We start from the raw sequence: 6,290 nt of genomic DNA, 5'->3' as shown, positions 1-6,290 counted from the left end.
TATGAAATCTAAAAAAAAAAAAAGGTACTGATGAACCTAGTTGCAGGGCAGGAATAAAGAGTGAGACATAGAGAATGGACTTGAGGACATGGGGTGGGAGGGGGAAGCTGGGGTGAAGTGAGAGGGGGAAGCTGGGGTGAAGTGGGAGGGGGAAGCTGGGGTGAAGTGAGAGTAGCATCGACATATATATACTACCGAATGTAAAATAGTTGGCTGGTTGGAAGCAGCAGCATAGAACAGGGAGATGGGCTTGGTGGTTTGTGATGACCTAGAGGGGTGGGATAGGGAGGATGGGAGGGAGGCTCAAGAAGGAGGGGAAATGCGGACATGTGTATGCATATGGCTGATTCGCTTTGTTGTGCAACAGAAACTAACACAGTATTGTGAGGCAATTATACTCTAATAAAGATCTATTTTAAAAAAACAAAAAATACCCCCAAAACAGAAAAACAAAACAAAACAAATAAAAACAGGAGTAATTTGAGAAGCAGGCCAGGAGTTCTAATAGTATATCGCATCTTTTTTACTTTATTGCCACAGTCTAATTTGCTTGGAGGAACTTGTATTAATTGTTATAAACAAAGCGTCCAAAACAAAATCCATAAAGCTTTCCATAGTATCAATTATAATATTAGTTCTATCTCCATAGTAGATTCCTTGACCAACTCTTAGGTTTTTCCCAGTATGCTAAAATGATTTTTGCCACCTGGAGACATAATTGTCTTGAATCAATGTAGAGCTTTGGGCTTATTTGCATAAAAGTACACTGTGTGTTGATCTACATTTGATTCTAAGGGAACTATAAATAGAGAGCAATGTAAAAGCCAAGTGCTCATCCATTTGAGATTAACTGCCTCTTCCAGGTCACTAATTCATACCCCAGTGTCCCAGGCAAGTTAATTTATTTCCCACGAGTGACCGCTTGACTCTGCAAAGGTATTTTAATGCACACAGCTTAATACAAGACAAATCTTATTACTATAACTTATTTACACTGCAATAAACATAGTTTCCCCTTCTCTTTCCCAGCTTGTTTACTCAGTGTCAGAACTAAGTCTTCCTTTTGACCCTACTGGTGATTTAACTCAGTTTGAACTTTTCCAAATCCAGTAATTTACAGTTTAGATTGTGTGACATTAGAGATGGAATTCATATTATTTAAAATAAATGTAAATAAAGTCTCATGCTCTGTAAGCAAATTACAAGTGGATCTCAATCCTTCTGTTATTAAACAGGACTGTGGAGAATAAAATTCTTCCAAAAAATATTGTTGATTTGAATGTTAAGGATCTATTTTAGTCACAGTTTTAAAATGAATAAGAGAAATAAGTAGCAATCAATGAAGAGTACTGTTAACATTCTAAGGTAAAAAACTGAAATTAAAATATGATGACCAGTCATGGAGGTTTAACCCTGAAAGTGCTAATTTTTCAGGGTGCTCAAAGCCTGTACCCTTTTCAACTTTAGTAGGTATTTGTATGTTTAAAAAATTTAGTTTGTAATTCTATTAAAGTCCCTCTACCATCTCACCATTAAAAATAACTATTGTTTGATAGCAATGTCATTCACATAGAGTAAAAATAGAGGATACTCAGATAAATGTGAATTTCAGAAAAAAAAGCAAGTAACTTTTTAGTATAAATATGTACCATGCAATATTGGGGAGGTGGGCAGTATATTCATTAAATACACTTCCAACTGCACAGAAATTGTAAAACAGATTGAGTCAATCTGAAACTAATTGGAGGATCTCTCGATACAAGGTTTGTCAATGAAAATGGACACAAAGTTCCAGTTTGACCTCATCAAATCTGGACTACTGTTCTGAACCATCATTAAATTAGTCAGCATCTATTTTACAACATCTATTACAGAACATCTGTGTGCAACGCACTGTGCGGAAGCATTCTTCCAGTAACAAAACTGGACCTTTGGCAGGCACTTTTTCATGAAGTTTGTGACAAGGATGGCATTTTACTATTCAAAAAGTATTGAAAATTCAATTTACAGCAGAATGGCCTAGACTATGAGTACAAAACAGTGTTTAAAAAGCTTAATACCTATTTTTGTAACATTAAATTGCTATTCATTTTCAATATAGGAATATTGCTCCTTTAGACTAGAATGTGTAAGAAGTTGTAACTTAAATATAATCTTACACAAAACGAAATTAGCGATTAGAGCCTCTATTTTTACATAGGACAATAAGATAAAGCAGAATATAGCATTGCAACTTTATCTCTTTAGTCTGTTTTAAGGAAGCATATTTAATGACTATGGCATTTCATGTAAATATACTGTAGTAAAATTGTAAATATGACAGAAATTACACATTTCATGAAATAATCAAATATGATGAAACAACTGTTAGATCAATTAATAATTAGAGAAAATCTACAAGGATGACTCAGTGTTAGGAACTCCTAAAAGAGAATGATTAACTATCCAAGGATTAAGATGTTCTTGGAAAACTCTCTAAGCTCTTTGCAAAATTGATCATGTTATAAAAAATACAAAGTGTCTAATACAATAGTATAAGAAAGGTGAAATGGTTGAAAACGTGATTGTTTAATCTAGAAATTAATGTACAGTTGAAATTATACCTAAATATTTAAAAAGAAAACCCATAATTTTCTTTCAAAATTTTTCAGGGTTAACTATAAATTTTAATTCCTTTCTTTAGAAGTGGATTCAATTTTCAGGGTCTTTTTATGGTACCACTTTGAATAGGTTTTACCAGTACTTTATGAGTGGATTTGGTTGTATTTTAAAAACCTTTATATTTAAGTATAATACGCATACAAAAAAGTGCACGTAACTGTACAACTCAAGTTTGTACAATTAAATTACCCATGCAGTCAGCACCCAAATTAAAAACACAAAGAATATTACCAACCCCCACAGATGTCCCCTTTTTCTTCCTTCCTGTCACTACCCTTCCCCTCACCCTGACTTCTAGCAGCAGTTTTGCTTTTGTACTTCATATTAGTGGGATTATACAGTATATACTCTTTGGTGTCTGGCTTCTTTCACACATTATTAGTGTCATCACTTTGTTGCAAGTAGTCATAAAACATTCATTTTCATTATTGTATAGCATTTCACTATGTGAATATGCCACAATTAATATATCCATTCCAGTGCTGTTGGGCATTTGAGCAGTATCCTATGTATAGTGCTGGTATAGACTTTAATGAGTGCATGACTTTGGGGGAACAGACGTGTGCATTTCTGTTGGATCTATATCTCAGAGTGGAATTGCTAGGTCCTAGGTGTAGGGTATGTTGAGCTTTAGAACTACCAACCAGTTTTTTCAAGTGTTCACACTATTACATTTTCCATCAATAATAGTTGTAGTTGCTCTACATCTCTGCCACTTGGTATCTTCCTTTTCATTTTAGCCATTCTGGGGACATGTAGTGGTGTGGTATTGTGGGTTTAATTTGCATTTCTGATGATTAATGAAGCAGAGCACCTTTTCATGTTTACTGGTCATTAGGATAGCTTTTTTTGTGAACGTTTAAGTCTTTTTTCTGTTGGTTTTTTGCTGACTGATTTTAGGAGTTCTTTATATATATTTTGGAAACAAGTCCTTTGTTGGATATAAATCTGGATTGTTGGATATATATATATCTTCAATTCTGTTGGTTGCCTTCTCCTTCATGTCTTTTTTTTTTTTTTAATTTTTATTTATTTATTTATTTTTGGCTGTGCTGGGTCTTCGGTTCGTGCGAGGGCTTTCTCTAGTTGCGGCAAGTGGGGGCCACTCTTCATCGCGGTGCGCGGGCCTTTCACTATCGCGGCCCCTCCCGTTGCGGGGCACAGGCTCCAGACGCGCAGGCTCAGTAGTTGTGGCTCACGGGCCCAGCCGCTCCGTGGCATGTGGGATCTTCCCAGACCAGGGCTCGAACCCGTGTCCCCTGCATTAGCAGGCAGATTCTCAACCACTGCGCCACCAGGGAAGCCCTCCTTCATGTCTTTTGATGAATTAAAAAGTTCTTAATTCTAATATTCTATAATCAATTTTCTCCCCTTGTATGGTTAGTGTTGTGTCCTGTTTTAAAAAAAAATCCTTGCCTACTCCAAGGTGACATAGATCTTTTTTCCCCCTAAAAGTTTCATTTAAGCTTGCAGATTTGCAACACATTTGGAAGTAATTTTTGTGTATGGTGTAACGTAAAAGCAAAAATACATTCTTTTCCTATGTGACTATCCAATTGACCCAGCAATATTGATTGAAAAGATCACTCTTTTCTTACTGCACTGCAGTGTCACCTTTGTCATAAATCAAGTGACCACTCATGCAGGTCTGTTTCTTGGACTTCTTTTTCTCTTCATTGGTCAGTTTGTCTATCCTTGTGTCAGTATCACTTTGTCTTAATGATGATAGCTTTATAGTAGCAAGATGGTTTTAAGTGATTATAACTTCCAATAATATGATTGGAAGGCAAATGCTCAAAGCCTGAATTTGAATCTTCTGGATAATGAAGTTATAGCTTACATATATCCTGTTGACACAAAGAAGGGAGGGCAAAGAAAACTTATGAAACAGTTGAAAACATCCTGGGTAGTAAAGAGATGAGAATAAAGATTATTACTGGGTGTACTGCAATGCTTATTAGGGAACTGGATGCCTACTTTCCAGGTACAGGAGGAACAAAGATAATAAAAAATACAAAAGAATTATGTACAAGTAGCAAGTGCAAAATGGTGTGGTGTAAACCAAGTGCTACACAAATGAAAGGAAAAGAAAGATCAGTGAGGGATGTAGTAGTTAGGAAAGGCTTCATAAAGAACCCCTGAATTTATTTGAGCCTGATTAGGTCACTCTTAATGCAGAACATAAGAGATTTCATTTTTGTTTCCTGTATCTCCTTAGTGCATTAAATCAGTTATCATATCCTGCCCTTATTTCTTTAGATGCCTCTTTAATCTCCGAGTTTCAAAACCAACTAATGGTTTTAATCCTGACTGTACATCTGAATCATCTGGGAAACTTTAAAAAAATAATGATGCCCAAGGCTCTTCACACTAATAAAACAATCTGTGTGTGTGGAGGCCAAATTATCAATGTATTTCAATGCACTCCCACTTGATTCAAATGTACAGCTGAAGTTGAGGACTGCTGAGTTAGAAGGTACATTCAATCAGTGGTTTTCAACTGGTGATATGATACTGTCAGATAACATACAGGACACTTGGTTAAATTTTTTCAGATAAACATTTGGCTTCCCAGGGGAAATCTGGCAATTTTTGGAGATATTTTTTGTCATGACCAGGGGTTGCTGCATCTAGAGGATGGAGGCCAAGGATGCTGCTCAACATCCTATAATGTACATGACATCCTCCAGAACAAAGAATTATCTGGTTCAAAATGTCAATAGCACTGAGGTAGATAAATTCTGCTTTGGAGCAATGAGAGAACCAGTCATAAGAAGAAGAAATAGAGTTGGAACTAAAAAAGCAGAATTTTGTTCAAATGTAAGGATTATACTGATGTTATGAGTGACAGAAGCCCAAGAAAGAAATGAGTTTTATTTACTTATTTATAATGAGGGCAATTTCTTCCTTTCTTTCCTTCTTTATGGCTGTGCTGGGTCTTCGTTGCTGTGCACGGGCTTTCTCTAGTTTCAGTGAGCGGGGACTACTCTTCATCACGGTGCGCGGGCTTCTCACTGAGGTGGCTTCTCTTGTTGTGGAGCAGGGGCTCTAGGCATGCGGCTTTAGTATTGCGGTGCGTGGGCTCAGTAGTTGCGGTGCACAGGCTCAGTAGCTGTGGTGCACAGGCTTAGTTGATCCGTGGCATGTGGGACCTTCCTGGACCAGGGATCGATCCCGTGTCCCCTGCGTTGGCAGGCAAATTCTTAACTACTGCGCCACCAGGGAAGTCGAAGAAATGAGTTTTAATCTTGAAGTCAGAGAATTACTGTGTGAAGTGTAGGATCTATAAGTGAATTTTTAGATACATTTCAGTAAAATTTCAAAGAAATTCAGAGCATGTAGAGTTCAATAGAATGAACTCCGAAGTTTATTTATGAAATGTGGTGGCACTATTAGTTAATCTGAAACTTAAATTCTGCAACTCTTTAATATTTTTAATCACTTTATAAACTTCTTGATAACGACTATGCACTGGGTCTTAACACTAGCTGTGTGACCTGATGCATGTTCCTGTTTCCCATTTTGTCTATTGTAAAAAAGAGGGAGGTGGGTCAGATGATCTGAAAGACCCCTTCTAGCATTTATCTTCTATACAATAATTCCTAAGTTCTTGTCAAAATACAAATTTT

Source organism: Eschrichtius robustus, chromosome 5, assembly GCF_028021215.1.
Source record: "Eschrichtius robustus isolate mEscRob2 chromosome 5, mEscRob2.pri, whole genome shotgun sequence".
Lineage (NCBI taxonomy): Eukaryota > Metazoa > Chordata > Mammalia > Artiodactyla > Eschrichtiidae > Eschrichtius > Eschrichtius robustus.
Note: the sequence above shows the minus strand (reverse complement) of the source record.